This window comes from Muscardinus avellanarius (genome assembly GCF_963383645.1).
Source record: "Muscardinus avellanarius genome assembly, chromosome: 7".
Taxonomy (NCBI): domain Eukaryota; kingdom Metazoa; phylum Chordata; class Mammalia; order Rodentia; family Gliridae; genus Muscardinus; species Muscardinus avellanarius.
Window position 1 is genome coordinate 45,316,113 of NC_137793.1, and position 18,920 is coordinate 45,335,032.

Sequence of the window (18,920 nt, forward strand, 5' to 3'; positions counted from 1 at the left end):
TCCTGTAAAGGAGGGCCTGTAATGTGTGGATAGAAGAACTTGCCGTCAATCCCCCTGGACCGAGATTTGGGAAGGGAAACTAGGGCCTAAAAGGATGGAAAGATTGAGCAGGCCACCAAAAAGGAAACTGGCTTACCCTGTACCTGTAGAGTTACCCTGGGCCAGCAAGGAGAATTGGAGGAAGGAGGATGAGGATATCCAGAAGCTGTCAGTCCTCGGCCAGGCGGAACAAGGCCAGCGACGAGTTCTGGCCCGGAAGGGTGGTCCCCCTGTGTTGAGTCACCTGGGGCTCACCACTTTTCAAAGGGCACTCGCCTTTCCAATGACCATTTAATCCACACCTGAAACACACTCCTGGAGGTGGTTTTCTTTGCTGTTGTCCTCCACTAGGTGGCGCTTGTCATCCCGAGGCCTGCCTCCCTCCACTGGCCTCAGGCCTGCTACCAGTGGTTGGGACTGTAGATTCCCCATCTGGCGAAGTCAGAGTGTACACTCCACTCCCACCTGTTCCTCTCTGGAATTAAAAACTTTAAATGCCATGTTCACCAAATCTCAGGGGTTTGAGGACTGTCCTCAGCCTTTTTAAATGTTATCTGAATATCAGGGGCTGATTGCCCAATAAAATGGGTGGCCAATACAACTGAGCCTGCCTCAGAAGATGGATCTAGGAGGGTATAGAGGGCAAAAGCCTCTTGTAGCCGATTAAGAAAAACTGCTGGGTTTTTGTTTGGACCCTGGGTGATTTCCCTAAGCTTATCATAATTAACCGTTTTATGGGAGGCATCTCGCATACCATCAAGAAGGCATTGTATCATATAATTTCTTATTTTTATTCCCTCCTTGCCATTATAATTCCAGTGGGGGTCCTCGAAGGGAACCACAGCTGTACCAAGAGGAGGCCGTGGATTGGTTAGATTAGCCTGATCAGCCTGTTCCCTGGCCGCCTTCAGAATACTATCACGATAGTCTGGAGTTAAAGAAGAGGTTAGAATGACATGAAGATCCCACCAAGTTAAATCATATGCTTGTACACTATGTTGGAATTCCTTGATAAAACCGGAGGGATTGGCAGAAAAGGAACCAAGTCTCTTTTCAAGTTGAGTAAGGTCAGGAAGGGGAAAAGGAACATGGACACGGACCACACATTCTGCACCAGCCACCTCACGAAGCGGGGCCAGGAGAAAAGGAGGGTCTCTGGAAAGGGTCCAGTGACCTACAGAGGTAGGCAAGGGGGAGGTAAGGGTTGGCCCCTTGAGGGAGGAAGATGGGAGAGAAAGGAGTGGGTTAGAGTGAGAGGCTGCCCCTGAAGAAGATGGCGACCACAATAGTAAGGAGAGTTCTTGTGGGTCAGGCTCATCAGTAAATGAGGCCTGTAACTCAGCCAGGTCAGACTCTGGCACCCCCGTTTCCTCACAAAATGTTGGCTGTGAATCCGAAGAATTATAAGCCTGGGACCCAGAAGGACCACCAGGTGTTGCCCATGAGTTACTACGTGGTGTCCAAGATGTCGGCTGTGGCTGGCAGAAATCCCCAGCCAGCATGACTCGGGCAGTAGAGCTGGGAGGGGAGGAAAGCAGGAAATGCAGGCGCCAGAAGGGCTGTAAGTATAACATCTCTGTCCATTTTGCAGACCGTGTGCAAAAATTACTGAGAGCAATCAACATCCTAAGATTTAGCATTCCCATTTCAGGCCATCAAAAATTATTACCTAAATCATATGTCGGCCAGACCTTAGTGCAAAGAGAAATGAGCTTCTCAGGGGACAGTTCCCTGGATAAATCCAGAGTCTGGAGATTAGCCAGAACACAGCCTAATGTGGACTGGGAATCAATCTTTGATGACTGACTTCCCCCCATGACTAGTTAACAGGCAAGAACGAAGGCAGGGATTTGGCACCCCAAAATCCTGCTAGCATCCAGAAACAGCATGGGTGTGTTAGAGAAAAGACATCTCCATTCCCTTTACACACCCTTAGATTGGCCTGGCCAAGCGCAGAGAACTTGGACACCAAATATTTGGATTTATCTAACAGCCGGAAGCCCAAGTCCAGAGGGGGCTAAAAGCCGGAACCCACTTACTCAATGAAGGAGTAGCTCACCGCAGTGTAAGCACTGAGAGGCTGCAGAGCCAGGAGCATGCTGTGGAGATGTCATCTGAAATAAGGGCTGTAAGAGGTTTAAAATGGCCACGGACTCCTAGGATTGCCTAAGAGTGAAAATGGGAGTATTTCAAGATGGCCACCGACCCCTAAGGTGAACATGTGGCTGAGTAAAACAGATTCAAAATGGCCGCCCCCAGGGGGACCAGTGGCAGGGTAAAAGAAAGCCATAATGGCCACCCCCAGAGGAACCACATGACAGGGTAAATCCCAGACAGCTGCCAGTAGAATGGCGTGGTTAGATTCTTGCACAAGGCACAGGACAGAATCTGAGCCTGGGCCTCATGGCATGAGCCCCCACCCCCCCACCCTGGGGTAGGCGAGAGGGCCAGAGTACTTGCTGGAGTCCAGGTAGCGCGTAGAGGGCTGAGAGAATGGAATGCCGAGTCCAGAAGAACAAGATGGGGCCAGAGCGGATCTGGAGCTGGGCTGACGAGCTGAGCAGGGCAGGTGCAGAGCCAGGCAGGCAGTCACAAGTGCCAAAGACAGATATGGATGGCTGAAGACAGGTGCTGCATGAGCCGAGGCAGGTCCCGAGACAGCAGCGCGTGCAGGACCATCACGGTGGCTGGGGCTGGCGTTTCAGCAGCACAGATGGACACACGCCTGGAGCAGTTGCGCAGCTGGACGCAGGACCAGAAAGATAGGGGCGGCGGTGAGGCCTGTGGCGGTGGCCGGGGCTTAGCTGCACAGATCTAAAGGTGGCAGGTCCATCGGGTTGTGGCGCAGACCACAGCACAGATGTAAAGGTCCCAAAACGACCCCAGTAGGCACCATGATGTAAGATAAAGTGCAGGTTCTTCAGCACGCACAGGGTGGTCTAATATGAATGCCATTAACCTTTATTAATGCGGGGATGGAGCAGAACGGGTCCAGGGAGGCCCGTGCCCCTCCGAACAGCCCATCCCGTGCCCATCCAATAGCAAGGGAGAGTGTGTGAGTGCGTGGAAGGGTGGGGGTCCTCCTTTTAAGGGGGAGAACACCGCTTTCTCACAGGGTACTTCCTGGGAGGCGGGCTCTTCCTGCCTCTGGGCTTCCGGCCCCTCCCTCTGCACTCGCACAGGACCCAGACCTATCAATCAGGTCACCACATAAGACGAACAAATTACTTCTGGACAACTGGGAAAATGTGAAGGGGCTGCCTGAAGGTTCCTGAAAGTGTTCCTATAGAAACTGCCACCTGTTCACCTTTCTGAGAAAACCTACACATGAAAGAGGAACATGAACATGATGAGGATAGCTTTGGATCCACCTGTGCCCCAGCCTTGATGAGTACTTCACTGCATCCAAATGTTTGTTTCCTACAGCTTCCATCAGTGAGGTCCTCTGGTCTTCTGAGCAGGTGTCAATATTGGCACATGTCGGACCAGCATGGGGCAAATGTCTGCATGGCCGGCCTCTGCTGTGGCATGCAATTGGCAGTGCTTATTCTGGTGCTCATTTTGAAGTTGGGGTCAATTCCATCAACCAGCATGAGAAGCTCCTTCTGCAGCTCACCCTGCCTGGCAGAGAAGTACAGCTGCTTCAGTGGTAGCAAAGCTTCTTGGGGTTTTCTGAATCCAGAGCAATCAGAGCACTTTCCAAGGTTTCCTTCCCAGGTCCCTGGGAAAGCAGTGAGGTTGGCCTCATGAGCCTGGCTGGACCTGTGGGATCAAAGCCCTCAGGCACCTGGGGAGCTGTGCTCTGTAGCTTGTTGTCCTCAGAAACTGGGGATACAGCAGTGCTGCCCATGGGCATGTTGACTCTGCCCTCAATAACCAAGCTCTTTTCCTGCCCAGGGGCAGGCATCACTGTGGAAGTTCTCTCTGCCTTTGCTGTGGTCACTTCTTTGGCTTTGGAGGTCTCCTCCTCACAGTGGGGACAATAGTTGGCATTGTTGACTTAAGAGGCACAGTCCTTGAGGAAATGATGAGAGATGCTGCTCTCGGGCTGACATTCCATGAAATTACCTATGGTGCAGAAGTAGTTACAGCCAGGACAGCCCTGGTGCTCCACCGTGCAGACCTGATGGTCCTCACACAGCACCAGGAGTGGTGCCTTGTTGGACGGACACATCAACTCATACTTGACCATGCTGTTTGTGCAATGGCCCAATTTGTGGTACACACTTTCAGTAGCCATGCACTGGTTGTTGGCCAGAGTAGTGATATCACAGCTCTTAGGGATTTCCATCCGGCAGCTGCAGAGAGGCACTTCCTGGAGGCCATCCATCTCCAGCATGTCTGGACCATTGGCCAGTCCTTCCTCTTAGGAGGACAGACCCCCTTTGACACAGAGATCCAGCAAGTCCAGAGGAACTTCCATATACCCCCATGCTATCTCCTGGAACTGTCTAGTCAGAGCTTCCTGGAGAAGACTTACATGACTCAGACAGAATCAAGTGCTCTAACTGCTTCTTTCTGCTTCTCCTCCTCCTTTTTCTGAGTTGGCTTGATACAGGGGCTGTCAGTCTTTCCTCTCAAGAAATTTCTTCTTGATGCTGGACTCAGAACTCAGCTCCGACTCGTCTCTACCATCCTCATCTTCCGCCATGTTGACTGACTCCTGCTCCTCTTCTGACTCGCCATCCATCTTGGGGGCACAGTCAGTCTCAGACATGGTCTCTTTAGAAGTCCTGCTGTCCTCCATAGGGAACACAGAGCCTGCTCCTTTCCATGGCCCTCGTCCTCCTCAAGCTCATCTGAGCCATCCACTTCTGAGTCCATCTCCAAGCTCTCCCCATTCACATGGAAGGCATTATCACCCAAGACCTTCGCACACTTGGATCCTACAGTGGAATGAGTTAGACTCTTAAACATCTCAGTTACCATCCTCTGCTTTAATACTTGGTCTTTTTCTTAGGAAGCAGGCTATAAGTTCCCATTCTTCGTTTTTTCTTCCACGATACTGCAGCTGCTGTCTGTAACTTTGTGGTAGCCATGTAGCATTGGTTCTGAGGTAGTGACTGGTGAAGAGGTGGGAAGGGGGTTAAAGCTCACAGAAGGAAACATTTCTGTTGATCTCCTCTTTTGGTTCCTTATGGTCTCTAGCTTCTCGAACTTCTCTGGGAGACTTGACATCTTCCCAGGACTGCCTGCTCAGCATCGGCAGTGGCCATGGCCCGGACTGCATTGTGGCCCCACCCCTCCCATGCAGGCCCAGGATGGTCTTCGGTATGGTCTTGCATGCCTGGTGAACCTTGACATCAGCACCAGGGGCCACCAGCTTCCTGTCCTCTATGTCTACACTTCTTTCCCCAGGCACGGCTGGTGCTGCAGATGGCATCTGTGGAAATGCACTTGGAGTCCTGCCTTTGCCAGGCCCTCCAGAAAGGGTTTTTGCAGCATGGCCAGGAAGTGAGGAGGCCAGAGTGTTACGAGTCCTCAAGGGCTGGTTTATTTAAGAAGTATCCTTGCTGCCAATGACAGAAGTCTGCATGAAGTCATCGGCTGTGACATGGCTCTGCTTCCCCACTTCGGTGGAGAAATCTCTTTCTGAAATCCCATTTTCTGCTATTCTACTATTTGGGCTGCTCTTTTGGTACCTTCCTGTGGGTTGGCTCTTGTACACTCCTAAGTGTGTGTGGCTGCGTTTGGGTGGCTGGTGTCGCCATTCTTTTCACAAGACCCATTGGTTTCACCATCTGCAGCCACAGAGGCCTCTCCCTCCTGTTTCTCTGGGGAACCTACATCAGCAGCCATGGGTATGTCTTCTCTCGGCAGTTCAGTTTTCATGCAGCTATCCTGCTTAGTTTCCTGGCTATAACTGCCTGCTCTGCAGTGTAGTAGCCATGGCCTGGACCGCATTGTGGCCCCGCTCCTCCCATCAACCCTTTTAAATATATTGAGGTTAGCCTTCTGATCCATCATCTTGCCAGTTTTAATAAAGATTCCATGTGTATTTGAATATACCATATGGGAGCTTAGGGTTATATATGTGGCTATTAGATTAAGTTCATAGATCATATTTAAGTTTACAGATCATATAAACAGCCATACTGATATTTTGCCTGCATGTACTATCAATTACTGAAATAAATATACTTAAAATAGCCCATTATGATTATTGATTTTTCAAAATCTCCTATTTTTCTTTCTACCTTTTCTTTCATATATTCTGAAGTTATGCTGCCTTCCTCTGATCCTCAATGCTGTAGAAGACTAGGACCCAGAAAACTACCTGACCCTCTTTAAAAAGCATGAGGATCTTAGCAAGTTTTACTTTTTAAAAATTCTCTGATTGGTATTTCACTGGGAAATAGTCCCTGTGGCCAAGGGGTGCCTTGACAAACCTATTCTGGGTCATGACCTAATTCTTCAGGGAAATTTAAGACTAGCATCCTCCACAAAAACCATTTGAGAGATTCCTAAAAAAAGAAGTGGACTTGCCGGGCGTGGTGGCGCACGCTTGTAATCCCCGCGCTTGGGAGGCGGAGACAGGAGGATCGCGCAGGTTCGAAGCCAGCCGTGCTGGCGTAAGAGACCCTGTTTCAAAAATATAAAATAGGTCTGGGAGTGTAGCCCGGAGGAAGAAGGGCTTCCAGGAACCCCAGTACCACCAAAAAAAAAAAAAAAAAAAAAAGAAGTGGACTACTGTTTTGCACAAACCTTGTGACTACACTTCTTTTAACTGTAACTAGGGACCATGAGAACACTCAGAAACTAATGTAACAATTCAGACTCAAGGAAGAGGCCAGCCCAGCATGGACTAGAGGGGAAGCCTATCCATTTCACATGGATTAGTGCAGAATATAGAATCACAACGTGCAAGGAAAAGTTATAGAGTGATGCAAGCTTACTTAAAAGTAATACCTCGGTTTGAATCCCACCTTCACTTTTTATCTATGTAGTTTTGGATAAATTATTTAACTATTCTAACCTTCTAAAAGAAATGCTTGGTAATAGTAATTTCCCAATAAAAATTGATTTCTTCATGAAGAAAGCCGACAGTTTACTTTAGAACAACACAGTTATTATAACTTTAAATTCATAGAAGATTGGATATATTATCCTTAATTGTAAAGAGTTTACAGCATGAGCTATGTGTTTGGTATTTCTCATCTAATTTTCAATTTTAAAGAATCTCTATGCTGAAGATGTAGCTCAGTGGTACAGTATTGCCTAGCATGTACAAAGCCTTGGTTTGATCCCCAATAAATAAAATAAATAATCTTAGTTGGATGTGGTGGTTCATGCCTATAATCCTTGGTACTTGGGAGGCTGAACAGGAGGATTGCATGTTTGAGGCCAGTCTCAACAATTTAGAGAGATTCTAAGCAACTTAGCAAGGCCCTATTTCAAAATAAATAAAAGGGGCCGGGCGTGGTGGCGCACGCTTGTAATCCCCGCGCTTGGGAGGCAGAGACAGGAGGTTCGAAGCCAGCCGTGCTGGCTTAGGAGACCCTGTTTCCAAAAATAAAATAGGTCTGGGAGTGTAGTCCGGAGATAGACGGGCTTCCAGGAACCCCAGTACCACCAAAAAAATAAATTAAATTAAATAAATAAATAAATAAATAGATAAATAAAAGGGCTAGAGTACAGCTCAGAGGTAGAATGCTCCTGGAGTCAATCCCCAGTTCTCCCCCCCCAAAAACAAATCTCTTCAACATTTCTATAGAAGAGGTGGCTTAACAGGAGTACTAGTTATCCATTGCTACTTAACAAATTACTCCAAAATCTAGACAGTTTAAAATCGCAAATAGTTATTTGTTGCTTCAGTTTCTGTCATCAGAAATTTGGGCATGGGTTAGCTGGGTACTTAAAGTTTAGCATCTCTCAAAATGTGTCTCATAAACTGGGCGTGGTGGCGTACACTTGTAATCCCAGTACTTGGGAGGCTGAGACTGGAGGATTGTGCAGGTTTGAAGTCAGCTTCAGCTACTTAGTGAGGCTCTCAGCAACTTAGTGAGACCCTGTTTCCAAATAACTATATAAAATAGGTCTGGAAGTATAGCCCAGAGGTAGAAGGCCCTTAGGTTCCATCCCCAGTACTGCAAAAAGAAAGAAGAAAGAAAGAAAGAGAGAAAGAGAGAAAGAAAGAAAGAGAAAAAAATAATGTGTCTCATAAGGCAAAGTATTGACTTCACTGCAATCATTTCAAGGTTTGTTTTGGGAAGGATCCATTCCAAGCTCCCTCCTGTGGCCAGAGACGGACCTCCGGTCAGTCTGCTAGATAATGGCTAGAAACATCAGTCCCTTGTCACCTGGACTGCCCCAGAAGGCACAGAGCTGGCTTCTTTCAGAGGGAATGAGTGAGAAAGCAAGAGATAGCACCCAAGACAGAAGCAACAGGCTGTTGTTTTCTAGAAAGAAAGAAAGAAAGAAAGAAAGAAAGAAAGAAAGAAAGAAGAAAGAAAGAAAGAAAGAAAGAAAGAAAGAGAGAAACGTTTAAGCCAGGCATGGTGGTGCATGCCTGTAATCCCAGTACTTGGGAAGCTGAGACAGAAGGATTGTGGGTTCTTGGCCAGCCTCAGCTACTTAGCAAGGCCTTGTTTCAAAATGAAAATAAACAAGAGGACTGGGAGTGTAGCTCAAAGGTAGAATGTCCCTGGGTTCTAGCCCCAGAACCACATACACACATAAAAACATTTACATAAATAATGAAATACTAACATCATTACTGATTATTGCATCTGTTGTTTTATATTTGTGTGTGTCTTAAACAAGACTTGGCTTTGGAATATATTAGGAGAATCTTTTTGTGTTTGTGTGTATGGTACAGGGGACTAAACCCAGGAGCATTTTACCTCTGAGATACACCCACAATACTACTTTATTTTTTTAATTTTGAAAGAGGGTCTCACTACGTTGCTTACAGCCTCACTAAATTACTGAGGCTAGCCTCGAATCTGTGATCCTTCTGTCTCAGCCTCCCAGGTACTGAGATTACAGGCATGCACCACTATGCCGACTTAGGAGAATCTTTTGAGACTTTTCCTTGGGATAGGTAATTTTTTTTTAATGCCAGTTATTATACAAAAAAAACAGACTTTTTAAAGAGCAATTTTAGGTTCATAGCAATATTGAGCAGAAAGTACAAAGAGTTCTCATATACCTTATTTCCACACAAACACACAACCTTCCCCACTGTCAACACCCTTCAACAGTGTGGTACATTTTTTATAACTGTTGAACCTACAATGACACAGCATCACCTAAAGTCCATAGTTTACCTCAGGATTCATTCTTGGTGTTGTATATTCTTTAGGTTTTGATAACTGCATGATACTATGCATCCATCAATGTATCATGCAGAATAGTTTTCTGCCCTAAAATTCTTTGCTACACCTATTCATCCCTCCCCTTCCCTTGCAGCCACTGATATATTTACTGTCTCTATAGATTTGCCTTTTCCAAAATATCATATAGTTGGACTCATACAGCATGTAGCCTTTTCATATTGGCCTCTTTCATTGCTTACTAGCTCTCTTTTGGTAGATGGAAATGAATAGTATCCCATTGCCATCTGGCCACAAGTAGAAGAATATCTTAGTCGCTTGCAAGTCTTGGCAAGCTGTAGTCTTTTTGTAGCTTAGTCTTGTGACATCTCATTACTTTTGAAAAATTATATTTATTGAAAACAAGTCAAGTCCAAGCCATGCACAAAGACACAGGGCATGGATACTGTGAGGGGAGGATCATGAGGGCCAATCTTAAGAGGTTACCTGCTGCCCTTTAGAAAGTGAATGTTTCCAGCCACCTTGACTGTGGCCAAGCATCGCCAGGTAAAGAATGCCCTTTACAGCTGGGTGCAGTGCTGCACACCTGTAATCCAGCATTTGTGAGGCTAAGACAGGAGGATCACAGGTTTGAGGACAGCTTCAGCAACACAGAGACTCTCAGCAACCTACCTAGACCTCGCGATAAAAAAAAAAAAAGGGCTGGGGTGTAGCTCAGAGGTAAAATGCCCCTGTGCTCTTCTTTTAGTGTCATATAATTTACCAAACTACTGAAAGCTGTGCACCTGACCCTAGTTATTGACAATGACCCTAAATAAGTGCATACTTTAAAATTTGTGCCAGCTCATGTCCTTGAAAAACAGAATTCATTTCTAGTACATTTTCTTAGAAAGTTGCTCATTTCATTAACAATTTTTTTAAAAAGAGAAGCTCTCAAACTGTATCATTTGTTGCACTTCTCTCTGTGATGCATAGTACAGCCAGCATATGACAGAGGATACAATATACAATAAGTAAAATAAGTCTAGAAATATTATGTGCATGTTGTGTCACTAGAATGTATATAAATCTATAGCTTATATTTTTAATTTTTGTAGGAAATTTTATATTATTTATTTTTAGCTGGAATGGAAAGGGAAAATATAGCGCTTTTATCCTCCCCAAAGCCTAAAATCCCCATATTAATTCAATATTTGATGGACAAAATGTTTGTGAAACACTTTATTGGTATAAACAGTAGGTATATCTGCTTATTTACACTTTTTTTTTACAGCTGAATTCCTTAGCTCTCTGAGAGATGTGTCTGAATGCAGCTTTGGACTGTTAACATCCCACCTGATTATATGCTAGGCGATCTGTACAGACCTGAAGGTCTGCCAAAGCTAAAAAACAGTGGCACCACTTCACCACAAGGGGGAGTAAAGAGCCACAGAAACAGCCAGTTCTTTTAAAGCAGGCCCCACAATACTGAAGAATACCCAGAATTTCTGTTGTTTTATCTTCCCCACTTTCTCCTTCCAATAACCGAGAGGTTTTTCTTCTGAGAGACTTTTCCTCTGGCAAAAGACAGAGTCAGTATCTTCAAATTTTCCTGTAAAGATGTGGTAAAGAGGGCTAAGAATATATCAGTGCTGTCTAGCACATTATGAATATAATGTGCTGTCTAGCACATTATGAAGCCCAGTGTTCAATTCCCAGGGCAAAAAAAAAAAAAAAAAAAAAAGGAGGGAGGGAAAGAGGGAGATAGTTAGATAGTTAGAAGCATCTTATTTCTTCTGCCACCCTCCCCAGGTTGACTTCCCAAAAGAATGCTTCCCAATAGGGAGCACAGAGCAGGGGCTTCCTGGCTGCCTGGGAACACACCCTTCAGCATTGTCTCTACTGTCTGATTCTCCCCAGAGCCCAGAGATCTGGTTTCTAGGCACCTTGCTGTGTTCAACCAGTAGCATGTTTCTGAAACTCATTTATCATCAAGCAATTCTAGAGACCAGTGAATAACTTTCAAGTCTACCTTATATAGTATGCCCTCAGTAAGTAGAAAAAGGTCAGACTGAGAGCCTGAGAAATACACATTTCTTGAATGATGTTCATAGAACCCCTTAGTTTTAATCCCCAATTATGCCTGGGTGCCCAGGGGCGTTCTAAGCCCAGCCCCAGTAAATGGTGGCACATTATATCTAATTACCAAACAAAATTAGGATTTTTTTCATTAATAGTCTACTCTGGAAAGGGAATGATTAATGGAGCTGAGTAAGATGAGTTCCCCTCTGCATTTAGTCAGACGCTACAGGCAGAAAAGTCGGACAAAGCAAATCGGGAGGAGTAAATACATGGGAGAAAATTATGACAGTGACAAGATAAATATGATTTCTGAGTGCTGGCTGATGCCAGTACACATGGACCCACCAGAACAGGTTTCTAAGCCTTGAAGGGAAAGGTTGAAAATAAGTTACCAAATGTCTGCCTGTCACAAGGCTTCATGGTTTTTGTTTTGTTTTGTTTTACTAGATTTCTAAGACAACTCTTCTCCAAAGAGTTCAGAGTGTTATGCTAAATGGAGATGTAATTTTTTTCTTTCTTTTTTTCTTTCTTTTTCTTTTTCTTTTTCCTTTTTTTTTTTTTTTTTTGTTATGGTACTGGGGATTTAAACCAGAGGTACTCTACTACTGAGGCATACCCCCAGTCTTTTTTATTTTCTTTAAACCGTGTCTTGTTAAGGTTAGTACGTATTGACTTGCCTAAGACTTTCGATCCTCATATCTCAGCCTCTGTACTGGGATTATTGGTGTGTGCTACTGTGCCGGCTTTATTGACTTTATTAAAATACTGCCTGAAGCAGAGTTGTCCAGTCCTTGTGGTAGAGAAAAGACACGAGAAGAAGAAAACAAAAACCAAGAAACTTAAAGGGAAGGGGGATGAAAGAAGAGCAAGAGCTAAATCTTTTGATATAGAAGCATTTAGCTGGCTTAAGAAATAACACAGCTAAGGCCCTGTACTATATTGATCTTGAGAGCTTCGGGGAGCTTGCTGCGATGTGGAAGACCCATCATGTCGTGAATCTTGGAATCCTCCAGTGGATTTCAGATCCAGAAGGCTTCATAATGCAATTCCCTAAACTCCTCTTCCCAACACCTTTCTGTTGTTAACACTGTTCCCACCTCCCCAGAGCTATTATGGAGAAATATGTGCTTCTAATTCACCAGAAACTTGTATTCCTGTCATTGTATCAGTGTGGCTTCTCAGCATTAGACCTACCCAAGTCAATATAACTTTACACCTGGGCTCCAAGGGCAAGGCTTTCTGAGAAGCAGCCAGCTTTGTAGCCAGGATAAGTTACAGTGTCAAGGTTTATCTTAGAAGCTTCAGCAAAAAAGGATGGAATCCCAGTGGCCTGCCATTATCCACCTCTGCATCAGTCATTGTGGCCAGGGAAATACAAAGTTTTGATTGTCCAGAACTGGTCTCATGCTACCTTCAGAGCTGGAGATCCGCTCATTGGAGACACCTGTAGGTGAAGAGCACCTTCTCGGGGAATGTGTAGGGGGAGTATAAATAGAGTAAATGGATGCTGAGCAGCCAAGGGGCAAGATGAATCACCTCAGCCACCTTTCAGTCCATCCCTCTCTGTAGTAACTATTTTAGTCAGCTTCACACCACCAAAATACCTCACACAGGCCACTTATGAAGTAAAGCGAGCTTTATTTTGGCTCATGGTTCTGGAGGTTAATTTCAAGATTGGGTAGCCTTATTGGTTTGGGCCTTTTGCGAAGGAACCATGTGTTGGAGCAAGCACTCACATCTCAAGCCAGGAAGGAGGGAGAGAGGGGAGAGAGAGAGAGGAAGGAGGAGGAAGAGGAGAAGGAGGAGAATTATTTCTCAATCTAGGGCCTTCCATGAGGCCCTGCCTCTTAATAGTCCATAGCACCTTTCAGTACTGCCACTCTGAACACCACACCTTTACCATATGGACCTCTGGGGGACACTCATCCAAGCCATAGTAGCCACCTAGCACAGCCCATTTGGAACTTTGGCTGCTTAAGTAGAATGCAAATGAAATCCTTAGCAATGTGGTAGCCTTGATCACCAGCAACCGCATATTGGGAATTGCTTTGTGGTGAAGATCACTAATATGTTCACTCAGTACTATTTCAGTCCCACATTTCCATATTTTTATTTACTTCTATTGTTACCAGGTCTCTCTCTCTCTCTCACACACACACACACACACACACACACACACACACACACAGTCTCAAAGAGACAAGTCAGGACAATGATATCTGATAGTAGCAACACAGATCTTAGATAATATTCATCAACATGATAGAGGAAACTTCAAGGTTCCATAGGGTGATGGAAAGTGTCAATTACCTCTATTTCTAATTCACTGTGGAACAGGCATGATATTGATTTTTTAAATCACATAAAATAAATCATTGTTTCAAGTAAACATTTCTTTTCCCCACTTTAAGCATTGTAATAAAATAAATAAATGTAATTACCGTTCACTCCCATCTGGTTCTCATATTAAGTAGGTGTAATTAAATCAATTGCCAAGTGATTCATGAGGAAGGAGTGATTGTCCTCTCACAATGAGACATCTTCTCCAAGTTTATGAAGCGCTGAGCAGGTATAATGAGAATATAACGATTCTTCCTAGGAAAGACATACTTTTTCCTCAAAGTGATTCAGTTCTGCCCCCATCATCTGTAAGGTTACCACTGGAAAATCCTACTGTTGGCCTTGTGGGTGGTCCTGGGAGTAATGACTCCTGGCAATTAGGTCTCCTGCTGAATTTGGATCTACCATGGACAAAGTTAGGCCCAGGCTCTGGAGGGCAGAAGCTAAGATTGTGAATCTTGCTACACTTGAGGTGCATAGGTAGCATGAGGACTGTGTGCAGTGCTTTTTATAACAAGCCCTGGATTCAGATGGCCCAGGCTATAATTCCACCTCTACAATTCACCAGCTTTTTGTTTAAACAAATTCAAGTCCTGTTTTGTCTTGTTTAAACCTGAGTTTTCTCATCTGTGAAATGATGTTAAGAGTTTCTATGTTCTGGAGTTACGGTGAAAACAAAACAGTCCACAAGAGGGTTTAGTGTGCTGCCAGGCACATACTTTGAATTAGGCTTTTTTATTTGCATTGGTTTGATTTTTTCCTTTTGTGGATTTTTTTAAGTGCCCAGGAGGTAATGGACTCTTACATCAGGAGGACTATCATTGAGCAATGGTAACAATGTTGGATAACTTGACCCTTCACTGAAACTATGGAAACAACCAGCATTTAGGCTTCCCTCTGCCTACTGCCTAAGCTTCTGAGCCCACATGTAAGAACTGTGTGCCCTGGATGTTGACATGGAGTTAAAGGACTTAGTGTTTGCCTTGCTTGGTTTTGGTCTTACTTTTGTTCTGTCCTTTCTTTCTATGCCATTATTCTTCCCTTTTTGGGATGGGAATGTTTGCTCTGTGCCCATGTACAAAAATGCATGTAACTTGCTTTTCCTTTTTACAAGGACTTACAGCCAAGAATTTATTTGAGCCTCAGAGAAGAATTTGGACCTTTGAGAAATGCTGGAATTGCTAAGAATATGTGGACCCTGTGAAATGAAATTTCATTGTGAGATGGGCAGCAGCTTTTCCAGGACCAATGAGGAAGTGTTCAGGTTTGAGCATAGAATATCCCCTAAAAAAGCTCATGTATTGGCAATGCAAACGTGTTCAAAGGTGAAATAATTGAGTCGGAGTTCTAAAATCCTAGATTAAATTATCTCATAGATAAAACCATTGATGGATTAATAGTTTGAATGAATTTACTAGATGTTTACTGCAGGTAAGTAGGGTGTGGCTAAAGGAGGTAGGTTACTGTGGGTGTGGCCTTGAGAACTATACAAGACCCTGGTGTGGTTTTTTTCTCTCCCTCTCTCTCTTTCTCTGCTGCTGCTGAGCATCTTTCTACCACCACACCCTGCTGCCATGATATTTTCAACTTCGAGTTGGCTGACCATAGACTAAGCCTTTGTAGCTAAGCCAAATAAACCTTTCCTTCCCTAAGTTGTTCTCATCAAGTATTTTTGTCATAGTGACAAAAAAGTAGACTAAAACACTACCAAATTATAAGAACTGGCCAACAAACCTGAGGAAGCCCAAGGATGTTTACTAAGCCCAGTATCCTCTCTACTGTTTTGTGCTTCCAATTTAGATTACTTTGTCTCTAATTCTGGTTCAAGGATATAATAAGAGTCATCATCATACAATCCAAAAAGAAAAAATTTAAATCATTATTAATATTGATATCTTTTATCTACTGAGGAGGTATTTTGTTCTGAGTGTTTTACATATAGTGTTTCCTTTAATGGTTCTTTGAGATAGCTACTCTAAATATACCCTTTTCATAGATGAAGAAACTGAGGCTCAAAGAAATGAGGTCACTTTCCCAAGTTTCAACTGTAAAACTTGTTTCCTTCACTTCTTAGCCTTCCAAAATAAATAAATGATCGCAAATACTTAAAAATATAACTTGAGCCAGGAGTGGTGGCGCACACTTGTAATCCCCACACTGGTGGAAACAGGATAGTGCAGGTTCGAAGCCAGCGGTGCTGGCTTAAGAGACCCTGTTTCAAAAATATAAAATAGGCCTGGGAGTGTAGCCCGGAGGTAGAGGGCTTCCAGGAACCCCAGTACCACCAAAAAAAAAAAAAAAAAAAAAAACCCTTGATTTGTATCAATGCATTCTCATGATGCTTCAGGACAGACTTTAATTCTGAGTTCTGGCTGGTCTGTTTCCACTAACAATGCCAGAACTCACTAGTCTGTTCCTTGGCAGTGTTCAGGGACAAGAAGCTTCTTAGGGTCCTTCTTCTTTAAGGAATCTAGAACTTTCCACAGGAAATGCAAAACCAACCTAGCAATCATCTTGAATCAATCAAAACTTTCAGTTACAAAGAATCAAACTTTACTGACTTAAGCAAAAAACAAACAAACTAAAAAATGTATTGACCTTTGAAACTGAGGAAAACCAGGGGAAGTCTGAATGCAGGCACAGCCTCCGAGGGAGGCACCAGAACTCTCCTTGTCTCAGTCTCTTGGTTCTGCTTTCTGGATTTGCTTCCTTCTGAGGCTGCACTGCCCTCATGGAAGCACAGGCTGCCAAAAGCTCCAGGCTCATAGTTCATAGTTTCAAGTCTACAGCAAAGAGTATCTGAAGTATCCTGTATCTAAATAAAAAGTACCAGGATGCCCTAGTCCCTTTCCCCCATAGTTATGAGGAACCACCTCTGGCCTTGGTGCATTCTAGGTAGTGCTCTACCACTGAGCAACCCCTAGAGTCGAGCTTAACTGTGCTCATTCCTGAACCAATTTGCACAGCCAAGGGGATGAAATGCTGGCTGACCAGAGCCAGGTCACGTGCCTGTTATCACAGGTGACATCAGCACATGGAAAGTTGGGGACAGTACTGTTCAAGAAAAACTAGAATATATCCCTTCTCCTCATGTTAGTTCCAGTTGCAAAGGGGGACACCATTGGGATTTTCTGGCTCTTTTCTCTTTCCCTTAAATTCGGATGTCTTTTATGAATAATCAAAAGCAGCAAAAGCCAACGCTATCAGGCCAGCATTTTAAAACCAGAAAAAGAGATGAAAATGAGAGGTTTGACCCAACTCAGATTCAAGACTGTATTGTGCTTCCCTGAAACTGGTACCGATTTGGAAGCAGTAGCTAAGTTTCTTGATGCTTCTGGAGCAAAACTTGACTACTGCCAATATGCAGAATCACTCTTGGAAATTCTGGCGGCCGGTGGAATGCTGCCCCTAGGTGGTACACTGGCAGATAACATGATGAGTACAGATGTCTGTGTGTGTGCAGCACAAAAAGACTAGAGAGCATGCAAGCATTTACTCAGGTTTTTAACATGTTAATCAGGTGCTACAAATACGGGAAGAAAGGTTTTGAAGATGAAGTTAAAAAGTCACTGCTATTCTTAAAGGGTTTTTCAGAGTCTGACAGAAACAAGCTGGCTTTGTTGATTGGTGTTCTTCTGGCTAATGAAACACTTAATGCCTCCATTTTTTTTTTTTTTTTTTTTTTTTTTTTGGCGGTGCTGGGAGTGGAACCCAGGGGCATTTTACTTCCGAGCTACACCCCCAGCCTTTTGTTTTATTCTTCATTTTGAATAACTTTTACTGAGTTTCAAAGGGCCTCACTAAGTAATTGAAGCTGTCCATGAACCGCGATCCTCCTGTCTTAGCCTCCCAAATGCTGAGATTACAAGTGTGCACCATCATGCCTGGCTCTGCCTCCATTCTTAAAAGCTTTTATAATGAAAATTTGGTTAAAGAAGGGGTTTCAGCAGTCTTTGCTGTTAAACTCTTTAAATCATGGATAAATGAAAAAGACATTGATGCAGTAGCTGCAAGTCTTCAGAAAGTCAGCATGGAGAACAGACCGATGAAGCTTTTTCCTGCCAATAAGAAAAGGGTTGAACACTTCACAGAATATTTTACTGAGGCAGGCTTGAAAGAGCTGTCAGAGTATGTTCAGAATCACCAGACCATTGGAGCTTGCAAGGAGCTCCAAAAAGAAGGTCAAGAACAGATGTTCCGTGGTGATTCATTTAAGGATATAATTTTATATGTCAAGGACGAGATGAAAAGAAGCAACATCCCAGATCCAACTGTCATTAGGACAGTCTGGTCAAGTGTAATGAGCACTGTGGAGTGGAGCAAGAAGCGGGAGCTTATAGTAGCGCAAGCCATCAAACACTTGAAGCAATACAGACCTCTCCTGTTGTCTTTACTATTCAAGGTCAGTCAGAGCTGACTCTGTTACTGAAGATTTGGGAGTATTGCTATGACAACATTCATTTCAAGAAAGCCTTCCAGAAAATAGTGGTGCTTTTTTGTAAAGCTGAAGTCCTGAGTGAAGAGCCCATTCTTAAGTGGTATAAAGATGCACATGTTGCAAAGGAGAAAAGTGTCTTCCTTGAGCAAATGAAAAAGTTTGTGGAATGACTCAAACACGCTGAAGAAGAATATGAGTCTGAAGTTGAAGAAGGTGACTGAATTTTGAAACCACACCCTCAGTAAAGCAAACAGGAGTTGTAGATAAAATGTTATGTCTCATGTGTCCTGGTTCTTATATTTTCCTATCTCCCTGTAGTGAGCATGATATAAGGGCTTTCATGGAAATTTTTATTTTAATTGTTCCTATGTTTCCTGGAAATGTTGGGTTCAGTTTATAAAACCATGTTTTAAGTAGCTACAGTAGCTGTAGATTTGAATCTTATGTTGTATTACTCTTTTCAGTTAACTCCTACCTCCTGTATTTTCTACTGTAATAATATAATTTAAGGCCTTCAACAATGAAAAGTTCATTTTATTCCCTGGGTTTTCTATATATAAACAGCTTTCAAGGTATTATTTGGTTAAAAATAATTTGTTATAAAATTCTGTTTGCAAAGTAACCAAAATCTTAAAAAAACAGAAAAACTAGAATATAGGTAGCAATATGACAAGAAACTGATTTAACAGCAAATACCAACTACTACAAACATAAAAGTTTGGAGACTCAAGTATATATAATCGTTAACTAAACTCCAGGCACGTTGT

The 18,920-nt window shown here is 43.7% G+C and overlaps 2 pseudogenes across 2 annotated transcripts; one reads left to right on the plus strand and one right to left on the minus strand.

Moving 5' to 3' along the window:
- Positions 1-3,003: 3,003 nt before the first annotated feature.
- LOC308265545 (histone-lysine N-methyltransferase EHMT1-like) lies at positions 3,004-6,006 on the minus strand (annotated as a pseudogene). The gene is made up of 3 exons: positions 4,520-6,006; positions 3,365-4,404; positions 3,004-3,230 (listed from the first exon to the last, which is right to left on the minus strand). The product of its transcript is annotated as a histone-lysine N-methyltransferase EHMT1-like (transcript).
- Positions 6,007-16,885: 10,879 nt separating this feature from the next.
- Positions 16,886-18,374, plus strand: LOC308265594 (eIF5-mimic protein 2-like; annotated as a pseudogene). The gene is made up of 2 exons: positions 16,886-17,388; positions 17,625-18,374. The product of its transcript is annotated as an eIF5-mimic protein 2-like (transcript).
- The last annotated feature ends 546 nt before the right edge of the window (positions 18,375-18,920 follow it).